The 19,775-nt window shown below is 35.6% G+C and overlaps 1 protein-coding gene across 1 annotated transcript in view; it reads right to left on the reverse strand.

The window, feature by feature from the left end:
- The window catches only part of ZNF804A (zinc finger protein 804A), a 539,028-nt gene that overhangs the window by 467,931 nt on the left and 51,322 nt on the right, over window positions 1-19,775 (reverse strand). The gene's annotated exons all lie outside the window — the stretch shown is intronic.

The raw sequence follows: 19,775 nt of genomic DNA on the forward strand, positions 1-19,775 counted from the left end.
GTGGTCCACCTACACTATGTCATTACAGCAATGACTCACAACCTGGATATTTCAAGGTTTGATTGTCGTAAACCCTTTCTGAATGACTCTGAGATCATCTTGATCACCTCAGCTGTATGAGGGCACAGCAATACTATATTTGGAAGAATCAGCCCTAAGAAATTTAGACTCTGAAGTGTGCTCTGCTCACTGAAAAATTTGTTGTGCATTCTTAGGCCACCAGCCCACTATGCTTCTGTTGCCTAGGATCATAAAACGTGAAATTTAATCCCATGCATTCAACTGAGAATAAATTCTGCAACTTCACTTTATATTTTTAACGTAGGAAACCCTGTCCCTCAACTGCTTATTTTCCTCCTCATCTCTAAGTTTACTTTTGTTATGCAATTACAGGAATGAAACTTGATTTCTGGATTCTTATTCTACAGATGTACTAGAACATTAGCTGCCTGGTGAACTGTGTGTGATGGATTTTATAAATTACTTACTGTATGATGATGATTAGAAACAGATGTGAAGAAGCCACATCTTCAATTCCTGATCACTATGATATTGTGTAATTAGAATTCTAAACTGGCTGTGTCAAACTTAAAATGCAGAAACTGTAACAGACCTTACATAAAGAATGTACCATAACACTGTGATAAGCCTACACTTTCCATTTCAATGAGCAATTTAAACACAATAGAGAATAGTGTAAGGAGGTCTGAGCTGCAGCTATCCAAGCTTGCTCTGAAACCCAAAGCAATAGAGCCTGCTCAAACTGGCAGAACTGGTCAGAGCAACTCTGGGCTTGAATTAATAACCTCTGCTTAGCGAATTTATAGCTTAAAGGCAGCACTATACTGATGCAACTATATTGCTTTTGGGACCTGACCTAGAATATCAACATAGTGTTTAGAACTCCATGTGGATACACCAGCTCAGGTTACCCTTTATCCATGTGGCACATGTCCCCATGAAGCGGAGCTATTCTTCACATTAAAATCTTATAACTTGTAATATGTTTGGTTTATTCAGGGATTGAAAACATTTTGAAAATTTCTTTTTAAAACATTTCTTTTAAAACTTTTTAAATAACTATACAAGTACATGAAGTGATATGACTAACAATTATTCTAGGATTATCAGATTGAAACACACGTTATTTACACTTCAGGATACATTTTGCCCTCACTTGAAACTATATTAACATGCTAATGCTGAAGCAAAACATCTCTTGCTCACACATTAGAACCAACGGTAACAATTAAGTGTTTGGTGAGAAATTTTGAACGTGAACATTTTTCTTCCCTTCCCAGCGCTGTCCTTTAACTGTTGGCCACCTGGCTAATGTAAACACTTAGTTTTTTTTACTAAACCTTTAGAAGTCAAGAAGAGTGGACACTGCCTGCTCTGCTCAAATGCATGTTTGGAGATTGCAACCGTTTTTTCCTGAAGGAATTCCAAGTTTTTTAATGATTACATGCTAAGAAACTATTAATACACGTGCCCATAACTGTCTTGATTCACTTTTAATATTCAGACAATTCTTTCATGTAATATCTACTATTTACTTAATGAATAATACATTATTCTATAAAATATATCTTCTGTGTAACACTTAAGTCTATTAGAAAGGTTAATAGAGCATTTTATAACGTTCAGGCTTACAAGAGAGAGTAAAAATGCTATTCTCAGAAGCAGAAATGTCAACACATCTCTAAAGACATAAAATGGCACGAAATGTTACCAACTGCTGAGTCTGAAGACAGCTTTCTTGAAGTTAAGGTATGAAACAAACAATAGGACAAATAATATTTTAAGAGCATAATAAACTACTTGATGAAACTTTTTGGAATGCTTTTTACACTCATTAGCTTCTAGAAACACTGTTCATGTCCCGTTGACTAAATAATTTCAAAGAGTCCAAAAACAGATGTCCACAAACGGTGATCATTAATCCTGGAACTTTTAGTAAGTATCTGAGCATTTAATAAGTACCTTTTCCACATCTTTTGGAAAATGAGAAAATGATCAACAGAACTTCATTTTTGGAAGAATGTTTTGTAAAATGAATAATGAATGTACATTTAGTTTAATTGCACAAACAGGGATGGGTGTGTACGTATACATTGTACGTATACATACACATACATGTCCATATCCGTACTGTCATACTATATATTTAAACACACATTTACAGAGACTATAAATTAACATCACTGTCTATGTATCCATACACATATAAATATATATAGATATTCTGCCAATATATAATTTCAGATATTCAGAATAAATTACATTCATTGAGTTTGCCTGATGTAATCCTCTCAAAACTTCTTCAAGGGAAGGATAAGGTTATTCTGGAATGCAAAAAGGAAAGGGGGGAGGGAGAGCTCGGTCTCCTTTTTATGTACTAGGATGCAAGAATGATAAGTGATATTTGTTCAAAGTAATTACTAACACTTTAAACAACTAAGCATCACAAACCTTCAATTAGTCCAAGCAAAAATATCAGTTAAATATAAAACGAGGAGAATCGTTAACGTCCTATTTTCCCCAATTTAGTCTATCAGTTAGCTTTAGGAAGGTTTAGAAAGCTAGAAAGGTGCAACCGTCTATATTTTATCAACAACAATAAAAGGCAGCTGCAATAAGACAGCTATTCCTATCACACTATTGATTCCTGAACTATCAACATTAAAATTGGAGCTCCTTCAGTTTTCACTGGTTGCTTTTCAACTAACTGATGTCTAAGGGCTAACATCTGCAGACAATAGCATAGTCCAAGGTGTTGCGCTGCAAAGAAGTATAAAACACAGTAGCTTACACACTCAAATACTAAAAACCCACTGAGAGCAGTTTTCCAGAAGCATAGTAACTATGTGTCAGTGAAAGCTGTAGCATGTTTTTATTATTCGCTCTGTACTGGGTCTCTGAGACACCAAACTGGCCTTGGGAAAATGTCAACAGTGGAGCTCACTATCTGGATCTGAGAGGTAGGAGGACAGTAACCATCTGACTTTATTTACAAAGGGAAATTTAATGCTGTATAGTTTCTGAAGTCCCGGAACAGTTTCTGATTTCAACTTTGAACTACACTTGCCCAATAACAGTTATGCAGCAGTTAATTTTAATCATAATACAGCTACTTTTTCTTCAGGTTACTATTGGAACACCTAGGTGGTTAGTGTCACTTATGAAACCAGATATTTTGTGATGTTTTTCAGAACATATACTTTCAGAAAGTATATGTTAACTACAGGGAGAGGCATGAGAAGATGAGTACAGTCCTCATTGTTTCAGTGTAGTTTCTACACAACGTGCAAAATACACTCCTTTACACTATCATTATGACACTATAATGACTGTTTTCCTATCAGATATTTAGCAAAACGTGAAAGCCAGTTTAGCCCTCTTCCTTTATAAGTTTGAGCTAATCAAAACAAAATCTCAGCCAAATGGAACAGACCAGTTAATAAAACCTCATCTACCGCACTCTAGAAGAGCTCTACCTGAAATTCATACTTGCTTGCTCATTTCAAATCTCTAATAATGAGCATGGCTACATTTTTCACTCTGTGACAGAAATGGAGGCAGAAAGGAGAAAACAAAAAAGGACAAATGATGAAGGTAATGTCTCTGCTTGATGTTACTAGTCATTATAATGGAAAATGATGGGAAAACATTTGAGAGACAAATCCATCCTAGGATATTTAATCCAATTTTTCATTACAATATTGGAGAAAATTTCATTTCTGTAAGACAAATACTGTACGTGAAAGTATTTTTAGAGACAGATAAAATCAATTTGAAGGAGCATGGATATGTACAAACACAGATGTCTGTACAGGTTCCAGGAGAGGAAGAGTATGCTAATCTAGCCAATTTCCTATCAGCAGCCATGAAGCTGAATGGCTCCACGGAATAACATTCTTCTTCTTCCTTCCAGAAAAGTGCTAATTATGAGATGGCCCACTAAACCATTGACAAATATTGTGGCAATTTTTTAAAACTACGCTCTTTGGCTTCTGTGTATTTCTTCCCTGAATACTGAATGGATCAAAACCCAGGAAGGGGACATTGACAGGCTTCCAGGCTAATTGTTATTTCAGTGAACAATGCTCAGAAACAATTAATATTTTTAACTTATATTTTAATGACAAAGATATTTTTCTTCCTGTCAGTGCCCCTTCCAATTGTTCTAACTCACACAACCCATGAGTAAATGGTAAAGGCTTACAGAGTAAGAGCGGCAGCAGTCATTCAGTCCTGCTAGTTTAGTCCTTTCCCATGAAAAGGATCGAGAATATACTACGTGTACACAGCTACCTTTCCACAGAGAATACAATTAAACACTATTTTGAAATTCTCTAAGTAATCACAGATATTGTATAGATGTTCAGACACAGATCTGTGTTAAGACTAGGGTTTTCCATTTTGAAGGTCCATCCAGATAATTATTAGCTTTGACAAAGTTAAATTAATAAATTAAGTATTAAGTTAATAAATTTGGTATAGTTAATAATACATTTTTTGTTTTCATTTTTCCTACAATTTTCAAGAGAAATATTTCCAATGAAGACAGAGGTAGGAATACTATGTTATTTCCACTAATAAAAGTACATTTTAAAAAGTTGTTTGAGACTATCTGGGCACTTGAAAAACATCTAGAACATGTTCCTCATGTCACACATATACTTCCTTGAAGGCTCAGCAGGTAAACAGATTTAGTTCACTAAAGATGTCCATTGCAAATGCACATATGATTCCACTGTTGCTGAAGATTCCCAGTCTACCACTATTATACTATCATCATACGTAAGTCTCTAAGTTATGCAGATGTATTTCTTAAAAAAAAAAAACCAGCAACAAAAAAACCCCCACGTTAGATTGTTCAATATGGGGTGTTCACAGGTATGTGCACTGCTTTTGAAAATAAAATTAAGACAAAAGTTGTAGATTATATTGCAGTTTGTGATTGCCACCACTATTTTCCCTAGAGAAGAAAAGTCTTACTTCTTAAGTTTATTAGGCCACAGAGATTTTTACTTAGATCAGTGGAAGTACTGGAAAAAAAGACTGTACTTAGTACAAGTTTATAGCTTCAGTGTCTTAATCTGTGACATTAACTGAATCTGCAACACTTTGAAAATAATTATTAAAGTACTATGATTTTAAAATGGCTAAATGACTCATGTTTCTTGTATGATGTGTGGAGCTGCTTAAAATTTCATACTTAGGGTGGATTGCCCACAACTTCGAAATGGTCAAGGTAATATAAATAAATGTTCCATCTTTTTCAGCACTTTTAGATATTCCTTCGTAGTTGTCAGTACCTGCACAACCTCTTAGTTTACTGGACACATTTCTGCTAAGCTCTGATCAGTGCCATAAAATATTAATGCTTCTTATCCCAACGTACTGGCTACGTGCAACCCCAGTCACAGGCTAATCCCTGTTTATCGTATTAACACCAGGTATGTTAACTCCAGCCTGGCCATGGACATTCTTAAAGATAGTATCATTGTCACCTTCCAGCAGGTATCTTCCAGCAGGTCTGCAACAGCTGGTGAAGCCACAGACTGAATAACGCCCAAATTGATGTATATTTTCCAAGACCCTTGAAAATTCTTTCCAATTCTTGCTGAGTCAGAGATCTTCCAAACTTACTCACCAAAGCAGAGGATGAGCAACATACTTATTAATATTTTAATTAACAGAAAATAAAATGTCTAGTTTCCTTCTTGCCAGAGATCTCTTGTAGTAAACCAACTTTGTCCTCTAATTTCACCTTTGTTTCCTTCCTAGCTTACGCTATGCCAGCTGGCTTGCTTAGAGCAATAAGCTGTTCAGTAAGATGACATGTTTTTAATAAGTCGGTCTAGTACAGCAGTTTTGAATAGCTTCACAACACATAGATGTCTAAATTGTCTTTAGAATAACATTAATACTAAATGGTAAAAACAGAGTCTTACGATCATATATATGTCAAGTACTCAAGTGACACATACACATCTTCTCAGAGTAGCTATTCTCTTTTAATTAGTGTTTAATTAGTCTTCAAATGCAATTTCACATTCATATAGCATTAGGAATCATTTTAAGCAAATTAAAGGTTAATATGAATAAAGCATTCACCTGAACTCAGAGCTAAATTCAAAGCACAGAGATATGTAATCCCTAGCTAATGGTGAATAAGGAGAATTTATGCCATAAGGAGAGCTTCATTTCCCAAACTACTCAGACTTTTTCTGATCCTGAGAAAACAGTCCGTGAAGACCTAACCTTGTGGCAAGAGGTAAGCTTAGGAGCTCCGTATACCCCAGTATGCACCTCTAAGATTACTACTGCTAAGACACACAGACGTACGGGGAGAGAGAGAGTCTCAACTGAGGATTTTATTGTTGCCAAGGTCCTTGAGAGAGAAAGGATAGGGTGCAGTGAATAAAGGTCTCCTCACTGAAGCCACAGAGGACAGTAGCAAAGGTGCCATGAGTTACAGAGCTTTAGAAAAGGGTCAGCAAGACTTTACACAGGACATCAGCTCACTAGACCTTCACATCGCAGGGAAGCACGGTAACAGAGAAGGACATTTTACTAGCCTTCCAAGCAGCTTATTAGTACACTGAGAGAATACCAGCTTCAGCAGATGCCTGCCGTATAAACCCACTGTGATATTCAGGGGTCCCGCGAAGCTGACTGAGTCTTTATTCATGACCCAGGAAAGAACAAAGGCAAGCAAGCTCTCCATGAATAGAGTGGCATCGTGGCGCTTCCCAAGTGAAAGCCCTGGCCACTCCAGCTCCGAGCCCACGTACAGATGCGCAGTGACAGGGGTATAATGGCACAGAAATGTAGCAGACAGGGCCCACCCGGCTCAAAAAACTTCCCTGAGACTAACAGGACTACTGCTGATGTGTGTGCCTTTTAACTTTCAGATGCTATTGTGTTTAAAGTGTTTTAAAGAGAGTCAAGAAAATATTTTGACATTTCCTGTGTACATTTTCATAAAGTTTTCATTAGTTTTCAGGGGGTTAGTTAAATTCTTTTCATGACTAGAACTTTAATTTGAATTTACAAAACCTAAGTTGGAAATGCTTTGTACTCTGTACTACTAAAAAAAAAAAAAAAGCCTTATAAGCAAAGAAAATATGCATTTCTTCCTTTCATAGCATAGTACTTCCAAAATAAATTTCAAACTTAATCTAAAGATATAGTTTGCTTTATTTTGTATATATTTTTTTGTTTAATTGATTGCACCTATATAATATTTTACAATTCAATACATCAACTTTAATTTAAAAAGTTCGTTTACAACAACTGGACAGGTTTATGGTATTTGCTGACCTGCATGAATAACCTCATTTGAATAACTTAATAAAAATGAAGATGTTAGATATCATACAATATGCATTTAAATTCTTACTAGTTCACCACAACTTCTCAACAACCATGACAAGGATCGTCTCCACAAAGCCAGTCCTTTCAGCATATTTGTTTGTCCTCTTAGCCTCACCAAATTGTGAAGGCAAAGTTACTTTTGCCTATTAGCTATGAAGGCGACCCTAACTATTTATGTAAAGTGACTCCAAAAGGGAAATTCCATCTTTGCAGGTGCGTTACTTCATCAGATTCACAGACATTCAGTATGGTAGCCTTTGGGGCCCGGTTTAAGTTCTACCTTAGGTAGTTGTATTCTCATGCAATTATATGTTGCACGTTCCTACTTTGTTAACCACAGTGAACACAGCACTCTACATTTAACACACGCTATTACTAAAGTCAATGGGAAAATTCTTATAGTTTATCATGAGAGAAAATAATTAAGCTCCTGATGAACGGCTACACATAAATGGTGCCTACGTGTCTATTTTGGCAACTTATACAGTTTCTATAACATGTAAACATGCATTTAAATCCTTCAAAGTGAAATATTGATTCACTTTTATTACTGATCAGCTAACCCAGAACCATTTTTGAACTATGTCATAGCTGTAAACTCCAAAAGAAATCCATCTATTTTTAACTGACAGTTAAGTAACTGAAATCAAAATCTATCCCATTGACATCCTTAACGGACTGTAAATCAGAACTGAATTTTCCCAAGACATTTACTGTTAAATGAGTAAAATGGACAGCTTCACTTCAAGAATTTTAGATGACAGTAAATACAGAGAAGACAAAAATGCACATAAAGAAAAGGTGAGAGAAAAATGATAAGAGTATTGAATTCTGTAGTAAGATTCTAGATTTGATGTAAGGATTTAAGCTGAAGGGAGTTATTGGACTTGCAATGGTCAGTTCCTTCCCAAAATTTACTTCACAATATATAGAAATACCCTACGGTATACAACCCATCCAAATGCACCAAAACAACTTTGAAGCGTTACAAATGTTCTACTGCATTCTTAGAAAATACAATTCTTCCTTTCATTGTATCTAAGAATTTCAGTATTTTATTGATTGACTTTAGACTAATATCCAACTCTGCTCAAAGTTTAGATTATCACTAAATTAATTTTAAAACGTTTAATGCACATTAGAAGTACCACACGTAATAATTAAGATAGAAATCACAGGTTTCCTGTACACTAAAGTAGATTTTATGTCAAATAATCAAGTTAACACAATGTATTTAGTAAAGAGGTACCTCAGTCAAGAGGAACACCAGGGGTTTTATTAATTTATTTCTCAGATTGCTAATTCTTCAAGTCAGTTCCTAAAGGAGTTTGAGATTAAACAAAAGTCAGAAGAAGGAGTAAATCTGTGGCTGAGAGATGTTATATTTCCTGTACCAAATGAAAAGTCAAATAGAGAATAAATTTGACTTCAGGACAAAATAGACCCATTGATCAAGCTGACAAATTGATCGAAGTTGTTGAACTGAGCTAAAAAACTGTCTCAGAAATGTGCTAGAATGGAGTAGAAGCTTATAAAGCCTCCAAGCAAAAGACAGATAAACTACCATTTAAAAGAAGGGGGGGGGGAAGTAATGACTTACTAAATTACAGATTGAAAGTCTTTGTTTTTGGCTCATAGTTATGACTCTAAATCACCAAAGGTTTTTAAATTTGAATAACATTATGAAGTATGTCTTGCATTTTTTTTCTAGATAATGAATATTTAGTACACATGACTTTGAATATGCTTAGAACTTTAAATATTGTTAGTAGTTATCAAATGATTTTCCAGTAACCGAAAGATCAGTAAAGTCTAAATCATCATCCTTAGCCAATGGAGTTCACCTAAACCCCATTCATATTTCATTATAAAAAGATTCAGATACATCCAGAAGTATTTGGATTTCAGAGCGGTTATACAAATTGAACCAAATCCATAGGGATTTCTCTACCGCACTAAAAATGGATGCTCTCTGAGCATTAGAGGAAGAGATTTTAATACACTGCTTACAGCAGTTTATTTCTGTAAATGAACTTGGAAAGTAATGTTGCAAAATATGTTAGAATAAGGATTCTCGTAGACATTTTTAAACTTAGCTCCTAAATCATCTTTTTGTGAATTGCCATGGATACCAGCTCCAGAAATATAATGTAGATGAAGAGAAGGAAATGCCAGTCCTCAAAGAATAAAACAATTTTTAGTCTGTTGTTAAATTCTGCCTAATCATTGGAAATGCAGATGTACAGACAAAGAGATACCACATTAATTTTTGTTCTGGCTTATCACATTTGCAGCACTTTTACAGTTCCATACTGTAAATAATTCAAGAGAAGCTGAACTGCAAACCCTTCGTGTTGTTCCAAGTTCAAAAACAGGCTTGCTTTTTAATACTGCAAAGTCCTTACACACACACCCAGTCCTTACACACACACACACACAAGCACACGCAATGTTCTGGTATCTCTGCTGGCAAAAAACAACATGCAGCATGCCTAGGCGTGCTATGCATGTGTGTGTAATACCATAGAAGCGTTTACTCTGAAATGTGCCCAGTTCAATAGTATCTGAACTGTTTTCACTGTATTTTCAGCTTTAAATTATTTTACAATTAATTATTTTCCCTTTTAGCCTTATTCTATGGATATTTTAAAGTTATAGAGTGATATGAATCTATCAATATCATTATCTATTTAAATTTCTATTAAAATCTGTTCTTGGATTGAAATTGCAGCAGAAACCCCATGCTTACAGCTTCTGTAACTCCTAAAAGCTACCACTGGTGTTGATACCTGTAATTTTGTTTTTGGAAGCTGTAAAGAAGCAAGAAAAATGTTGGTAATAATGGTTTCAGGGAGATAGAAGCTCAGTCATCCAGACTAATATATATTTGGCAGCTGTATTTAGAAAGACTAAGGATGAACGCTGGCATACTAGACATTAACATGGAAAAGAGACAAATACAGGGCCTTTTAGTATTTTCTAATGAGGCAATAAACTATACATAAAAGAATCATTTTCTTGACTAATGCTGCTTTTGCAGATTTCACATAGTATTTCAGATATTGACCAGTATATGTTTTTATCTTTGCATGATACCGCAGAGCAAGATGTGCACCCTATTTCACTGTCAGCTTTGGAGACTGTGGTAACTGACCATAGCAGAGATGGAAAGATTTGATTCATGGGATCCAGTTATGAAGCTCTTGGCATACATATAGATAGCAGAGTTAGCTGAGTTCAAGAGAAGTCCTGCTGAGATCAGCTGCGCTTTGTAGACCCGAAACTCTCAAAAAGGAAAGACGCACTGTAAGCGTATTTGTGAAAGCTGCCTACCACATCATGAGGAACTTAGCCTTTAAAATGAGAAAGAAGGTAAACGCATGGTATACAGAATTTTGGATAAGCCTCAACTTTAAAATATTATCAATAAATTTAATAACATTTGTTGAATTTTACTAATCTCCTGTTATGAGATTCACTTGAAACTGAATCATTCCCTCAGCAAAGCCGACACTCCAAATTATTTTTTCCAACTTTCACTCCAAGCTGTAAAGAGATTTAAAAAATTTCAATTGAAGAAATAGTTCAATTACATGCAATTTAAATAGTAGTAACAAAAGTCTGCTTATTTTGCAGAACTATGATGTTATATTTATCACTAAACATAGATTATAGTTCTAATAGTATTCAGTGCTCTACTCAAAACATATAATTATATACCAGAACCATAATTTGCACATGTCCTTACTTCATTCAACACAAAGAAATTAATTGTCTTTTTTCTAAAGAGAATGAAAACTTTGTATATGGGTCTTCGAGCAACTCTCAGAACGTTAACAATGTTAATAGTATAATACAACAATATATAACATAATACTAGTGGTAAACTTTACACTTCACATTAATAGCTATCAGAACACTGCCAGGGCAATTAAGTACTCTCATGTAATCAACCACTGCCAGTGTCCTTCCAAAATAAACTGAAGTTACTGAAAAAACATTATGAACGTAATACAGACCTATCTCTTTGCAGTGGATATCAGCAATGCTCTAACTCCTTTTTACTACAATGTATTGTAAACTCCATAACCTTTAGGAACTGAATTCAAAGAGGCTGACTCTGCAAAATTCTCTAATGGGTTGATTCTGACATCTGATACTTACTTGCAGTCTATAAGAAAACAGGATTCTCCCAGTTTTAAAAAACACAAAATAAAGCAAAAAAACACAAACAAACAAAAAAATCAAAATGGCTCTCCTCTGCCTCCCCATATTTCAAACTAACATATTAAACCTCATTCACATGGGCTCATCATACAATATGCCTAGACTATTTAAAAGTTTGGCATGAGAACGGAACATGAGCATCTCCATTTCAAAGTCGTATCTAAAATCTTCAGTATGTGATATATACGCACTCTTGGAGCTACATTCTAGCAAGTCGCATTTCACTGTGGCTATTTCAGTCATTTGGTAAATGGCTGACTTTCTGGTCTTCAAGATAAAACACATAGTTAGCAGCTTCTCTTTGGCTGCAGAGGATCACTTGGAATACTTCCATGAAAAGCAGTCTTGAGTGCTTAAAGTTTTTCTGCGCTGTCTCAGAGCCTATTTTTCTTCAGTTCTGTATAGAGTTGAGCTGCTTTCTAGAATCACAAAATAAACCTGCTGTTATGCTGTCTCAGTTCCCTTCTGTACTCATCACTCTTTTCAGTCATATTATACAGTTCATCTTTACTTCACTTACATGATTGTAATATCTGACCCTCCCAACCAATCATTTTGGCAATTTACATTACAGACCTAAAATGGGGTTGCAATAAGTCTACTGGATTTTATTTCTATTTCTGCATCAAAAGGGACAAAGTAATTTTACTTTTCCGCAAGTGATGTTCCCATGTCCTTCCTCTATTACATCTTAACTCTTCCATCATAAATTGTATATTTTATAAAATAACTATTACAGTGGGGATTTTTTGAAATAAATTAAGCTATAAATAACTACCAAAAAAACATATGTATGTTGCAAGACATGCTACATACATACAGCTACACATAAAAGAAAGACCCATTGACCTCTCAATGATACTGGGACACAATGAAAGATCAAATATTTACATTTGTACTTTTGCTCATTCTCAGGTTAAAAATACATTGATTATTTGGCCTACAGTGACTGCCTTGGTAGTGAGTGGGTTCCTTTCTAAGATGTGTCACATTAGTTTATATTGCTGTTCTGCAAAACTAATGCTTATTCTGCACAAAACCAACAAGATAAAACAGAAACAGAAATTATCACCAGTAAGCCTTAAAGGCCACTTCCTAAGTCAGTTGGTAATGTTTTCCAAATGCCTTGAATTCTGTTTCTGGGAACAGCTTGATGTCATTCAGTCCTGAGAGTATTGCAATAACTTCTTTTCTCTATTATGTTAATTCTTGAAGAGTTTAGGCAAACTATACATTTTTGTGCCTCAATTCCATATCTTTAAGAGAGTAAGACACATTATTCCACACTTCATAGACACATTGTAAAATAAATGCTTTGTAGATGTAAGCACTCCAGTACTAGACTATTCAGGATTACAGCAGACCCCAGTTCTTTAACTCGGACAAAGGGATCCTCATTCTCCATTCTCGACCAGGTTCTCAGCCTGCCAAAAGCAGCATAATTCTCTGATCACTAGAGACAACATTTTTTATACCAGCTGAGGATCCTACTGACTTAACAGCTTTGACAATTATTTTACCACTTCATGCTGCATAAGGAAATACTTTCAAATTCATACTTGTGATGGTAACAAGGTTAATAAATGGCCTTTTACCCTTTTTTCATGTTGCTGTAGTGAGCGAGAATGCAAATGTGACAATGCAAAGGAAAAAAAAAAAGTCTATGCTACCTTTATTAGCTTTATATTTTACACTTCTACTCCTTTAAAGCTTTAGTTCTATTTTACTGGAAGCAGGTTATAAATACTGTCACTTACACTCAGCTAAATAAAAACACTAGAGATTAACCTTGCTTTATTCTAGTGACTTGTAGTTTCTAAATAACTTCTTTCCAGTAGCTTTGGACAGCAGCATAAATATGAGTAAGAATAAGATAGTCCGAAAGGACAAAAGTCTGCAGCAAGAAACATGAGAGCTGAACACACAGGAGAGAAAAAAAATCACAGACAGAACTCCAATTAAGATATTGTCATTTTCATAAAACAGAACATTTCATTCAAGACAAATTATTTTCCAAAAGCATGAATTTTGAGTGAGAAATGGCCTGTCATTCTTATCAAGATATTTAGGCTCTGTTTATGCAAATCTAGGTGAACGTCAATGAAATCCAACTGAAAAATAGCAAAATATCTCATAGCAAAAGCTAGCTTCAAACTACCATTTAGTTTCCCTAACACTTTCCTTTATTTACATTGTTTATCCACTTTTCAAAACTTTGCCAAACTTCACTCTTGGGATTTCTCTTTTTCCAGCTGGTGCTTACGGCAGAGGAAATGTTATGGAAAGTTTCAGCAGAAAGGGTTTTGAGAGCTATACAGAACTATTTTTGTAAAGAAAGCTAAGTGGAAATAAGTTATTTTGTCCATACAACAATAATTACTGTATTTTTTCATTGTGAAGCTCAAGTCACTTTATAGTTTAGGCCTCTGACTGAAACTTTACAAAGAATTGACCCTGGTATCAAGATGCACTTTTTGCCATCCCATGAAAATGGAAGCCACTGAAAATATCAGATTTCATGTATGTTTCTTACACGCTCATCAGAATCAGCAGTTAATTCTTTGAAATTCCATTTTACAGTACACACCACCTATAGATGGTAAGATAAATGGGAAAGGATTTTTATTTAAAACAAAAAAAAAAGAATATTAAAGATAACAAAAAAGAGAGGTAGAATTCAATTTATATCTTATACCTTAATTCCAACAACTAAACATAAAAATAACAAACAACTTTTTGGAATATGGCCGACAGAAATTCTGTTTCACTGTTCTGTATGAGCAGCGGCGTTGGAAGAAGTGTTTTTTCACTAGCATCCTGTAGCAGAACGGTCATAAGCTTAAACAACATATTTGAGCTAGATAGCTGAGGAAACATTAGACCTCTGCATATGTCTAGCCTAAGGAAGACATAGGAAGCATAAGTAAGACTAAGGAAGCATTCACAATTTTGTCAACGCTTCACACAAATTTGCCTCACTCGCACTTGAAAGTGATGATCTCACCCAACAGATGCAGCTAACAGTGTAAAATGACGCTGAGGAAGAGCTCCCAGCTTTATGAGAGAATCTCTTCTGTGATCAGGCAGCTCAAAGTGGATATTCCTGCATGCTCAGAGCAGTGGACAGAAAGAAGCTTTTGTAATTCTGGATGATAGGAAAGGCTGTGCTGCAAATCTGATTCTGTTAACCTTCATTTTCAGTCTAATTGAGTAAAGTTAATTCTCTTGGCACATAACTAGAACAGAGAGTAAGAAATTAGCCTTTAGAGCCTGTGGCTTAGTTTGAGCATATTTTTATAACACACAAAGGTTAAAAACTTTGTAAGCTGAATTTGTTTTGGGGAAGGTATTGCTGTAAAACTTGCCACTGGAGTGGTTGGTTCCCGTAACCAAGTTTCCTTCACCTTCCTTTTTCATAACAATAAGCTCTAAAACATAGAGGACATTGCAGCAGATAGATCTGCAAGAACTACTGAAGCAACCGAGTGCATTTTCTAACTTTTTTTAGTCCTTACTCAGCACTGAGTTGATGTGCTACCTGAAGAAAATATTGACAGGGCTTTGGGAATATCTAAAGGCAGTACAGCATCTCTTCTTGCAAAATGTATACATTCAGTAGTTTTAGTGTGATCCTAATTGATCAAAGCAATTAACTTTACTTGCGAGTAAATATAGGTATCTATGGAAAGTTCAGTAAAATGAACATTTGGTGCCATCAATGCAGAAAGAAGTCTGAAGCGGTGAATTTTCTGGAGTTATTGCAAGCTACAAAGGGGAGATAAGGTACTGCTTATAAATCCTGAAGGCTGCCACAGAACTGAAGTCAGATGTCACAAGCTATAAACTGATAGCGATGGCAACTCAGAATAATCCTTTTGTGGTTTAGTTGCACTGTAATGAATTATTTCTGCTGTATAGTTTCATCTTCTTGCATACAAGTAGAGCTGAACAGATTCTTGTGGGCATGTAGTAGCAGGCTAGCATCTGTGATGAAGGTCTCCAGGTATCTCTGCAAATCTTCAGTGAATTCGAACACATGGTGCTAATCCTAAGGATACCAGAAGTCTCACCATAATAAAAGACTAAGTTGTTTCTCAAATAAAAATTAAGTGCTGAACTGGTATCTGTGAAGTCCTGCAATGACTAATTACTATGTACAAAATAAAATCATTAACTCAGTGCTTTGCAGTAGTTCTTTCAGTATAATAGTTATTCTCTTTCACATTCTCTCCGCCCTTTTGAAACTACATTTTCCTATCCAACTTTTTTTTTTAAAAAAGGAAATTAATTACATCTGAAGTAATTAGAAATTTAAAAGCCTTTAATTCACTTCTCTCAGACACACAGCTTTAGAATATATTAAGATGATGTTAGGTCTAATACTCTCCTCAGAAGCCTGAAAGACTAATTTATTTTGATAGAAGGCACATGTGCCTCTGAAAGCAAATACAGCCATTCACTCTTTTAATCCTTCCTATCACAAATGATCTACTTGCTATTTAAGTTTTAATTAGTGAACCATCACAATGTTAATAAAGAAAGGTTCCTATATACTCGCACCCATGTGCTCAAGACATACAGACTGAAAGCCTACTTTCCTCTAACACGTATTTCGTCCGAGCAGGCAGCAGTAAAGCATATTGCAATGTTACTACACTGTCTGGAAACTATTCCATAGCCTGAATAAGTACTGTCAGAACAGACTAAATTCTTCCCTGGTACAAATTTTACTAGAGTTCTTTAACTCAATGCAACAAGAGAAATATAGCACACTATTAAAAAAACAATAGGCTTGAAACATTAAACTGATTATGAGTTTCCTGAATTATGTGTTTACAAAAATATTAATTTTGAGTGTAATGTATGCACTCACAACTGAAAAAAGGTATATTGGAATATTATACTTTTATTTCCTGATTCTAAGAACATTAATTCATCTGACAAAAATGTAGTACAATAAGATGGTTTTACAACACATTGCTGAAGTATGTTGGATTTTTCCAACATCCAATGGCAAATTAACAAACAGCACAAGTTCAAGTTCTGACCTTTTCCAAAGAGGATATATTGACAATGTACAGCGCACACTAGGATGGAGGAAGAAAGAATAGAAACTTTTAATTTACATGGATTTTCACATCAGACCTGTCTTCTGTGCATTTTGGCTGCGTTAGATAATTTAGTCTGATGGCTATATACAGTTAATGGTCACAATCAGTTTAAAAACATAATCCTAATAATCAAAGGAGTACAATAATTTTTTTCTAATGCTACAAGTGTTATGTGATATAATAGCCTATGGTAGGTTACTTGACATTTCAGAGATTATCTATATGAATATTAAATCATAAATATGTGGTTTTGCACAAATACATAGACTGCAAAAGAAACAGGAGCTGGACAGTCCAGAAACAAAACATTTGAGAAGAGAAACACTGATGCTTCAGTAAAACTACCTGGGAAAAAATATGTAGTGTTCTTACACCCAGACCGTAAGTTTCAAAGTAGCACTCACACTTTATGAAATGGATCAACCCTCAGTATATATTTATTTCACAGACCACCTACAATAGGCCTGGAATGATCTTTTCTGGAAGTTTTGCACAAAAGAACTGCAAGTGTTCAATTTTTTTTTTTTTTTTGTTAAAGCAAGGCACGCAGCCAAATCAGCTTAAAAATGAAAATTTAAAGGCATGTAAGGACACTTTAGGAAGCTTGATGATTAATGGCTTGCTTCGTTGCAAAGCAGTCAACACATCTGAATTCAAGGAGGGGATAATTTTTTCCAAAGGAGTAAGTGAGTGGACAGGAAAATACATGATTAATAATTATCCTAATTTACTTTCACCATTCCTGCACAAAGAACTGCGATTTAACAGCAAAGCAGGATAATTTGACTTTGTATGCAGGGGATGATAGTGAAGATTTTTTTTTCCCCACTACATGCTCTCAAGTCAGGCCTATCTTGTTAAAGCTCAAAGTCCCTTCCCATATGCAGCCTTCTCTTCTCTGGTAAGAGACGTGCTGACACCCATCCGCATGGCAAAAAAATGTGCTAGACACTGAAACCATTTTGCAAAACACTAGAGAATGATTTTCAAATGTTACATCTCATGCATAATATCCAGCACTAGCTAGACACTAGCAGGTTACCTTGAAAAGTACGTAAAGCTTGAAGTGTTTCAAAAGTGTTTCAGAACATGGAATGATATTTACTGACAACAAAAAAGGAAAGAATTTTGTTTTACTCTATTTTATGTTACTAAAAAGGGGCCTTTGGGGACCTTCATCCTGCCTGACTACCTCAAGCAGAGGAATAGGGTATATACGGTGTACCCCGTTAGGACTCTGCATGGTTCTCCCTCTTGGGGGCAACCTGCTGTAAAGTTGAATTAGGAATATATGTTCTTTGTAGCCTGAATCTCCTTGTTACTCGATTTATAATTCCAATACTCTCCGAAAAGATTTGGTTGCCACAGTTTTGTCATACTAAGCAATCTGTATACTACTTTTATATCAGGTATTGTTTTGCTATTTATATCAGGTTGCGATAGCCTCATTTTCCTCAATAAACTCCCATTTGTCATTCAAGCACATCCTCATGTTAAATGCACTTAGCAAGTTTTAATTTAAACTATCAGTTTCAAAACACCAGTCTTATATTCGCCGGGACTGGCCCTGCTCTGTATGAACACAGGGAGCTACCTGGACAGCTTCTTTGGGCCGCCAGCGTGGAGATCAAGCTGGAGGTAATCTGTTCTCTCCCTCGCTCAGTCTGGCACACGCTTTTCCTTTCAGCAAACCACTAGAGCGGAGCAGAGCTACCGTGCGTTTCAGGTCAGTGGGCAAAAGGAGAGTGGGTAGGAAAGAGGCATGTGCTTGCCTCAGAGGGCACCAGAAAGGAATAACCAGTCCCTAAAACATGAGGGAAGAAGGACAGCATCCCAACAGTCCCTGTGTCTACCATACGTATCTTCAGTTTTGTTGCAAACAGGCAGTATTTGGGTCAGGCCAAGGTGAATATTAATATCTCCCCCAGCTTTGATATGTAAAAATCCATCTTACCATGTAAAACTATTTTGGGTTCTCAGTTTTCCTTTTCTAAATTCCCAAGCATTGGTTTTACACACTGCTTTTCCTGTCTTGGCAGTTTAGCATGACTGAACGATCAGTGCATAATGGCTGTCTATAGTCAGGCTTTCTGAAAGGCTTTACTGCTTATTAAAGCTGAGAGCTAAAGTTTCTTTGTAGTCATGACTGAAGATGATCAAAGACAGAGTACGCAATAAGGAGGTAATAGAATAGGAATTGGGATTTTTAAAAGCAAAAGTTTATTGTTATTTTAAAATAACATAACTTGTAATAGCTCAATAAAAGCAGGATACTGCAACATGGTAACCACCAGATTCAGGCCTGTCATATTTGCAGCAGCTTGAACAACAATTTTGAAATATTTGGAGTCTGTTTTGATGTGCTGAATAATAAAAGTCACCTGTGTTTCTCATAAAGGGAAAGAATATAAACAGTTCTAAGTTTTATCAGCTGAAGTATTAAAAAACTTAAAAGAAACAAAGCTCCTCTACAACGAATCACCAAAGGCGAGGAGTAAACCCTAGTAAATTGGTAAACTGACTTTAAAAGTCAAGCTGAATTATAACGGGAACCATTAGGAGACTACTGAGTTTGCTTGAGAGATGTTAGACTACTGAAGGTGGTTTTCACGCAAGCTTCACACTATAGTCACCTATGTTAAAGAGGCTCATTAATATGCCTTTGCTCATCAGAGAGTCTTCTCCTATCCTGCTGAGAACAGCTACTTCTGAGACCCACGCACATCTTCAGAAAATTGTAACAAAGACCTATATCGGTAGTCAAAAGGAAAAACTGCACAGAGTTAACTATTCCTGTATGCCATAAGTAGCACAATCCCTCAACAGATGTAGACACAATCCCCTCAGGAACCTATACACAGCGACTGTATAAAAGGTCAGCCAAAGGCCAGGTAAGGCTACTGAAAAATTATTTGTCACAGCTGGTAATAGCTGGGGGAGGGGAGTCAAATTAGAAAAGCCCTATCGGATTAAGAGAAGAGGAAGAAATGAAAAATGACAGAGCTAACAAATGGCATCTTTCCAAAGGATTTTATGTAACATTTGAAAATA

This window comes from Struthio camelus, chromosome 6 (genome assembly GCF_040807025.1).
Source record: "Struthio camelus isolate bStrCam1 chromosome 6, bStrCam1.hap1, whole genome shotgun sequence".
Lineage (NCBI taxonomy): Eukaryota > Metazoa > Chordata > Aves > Struthioniformes > Struthionidae > Struthio > Struthio camelus.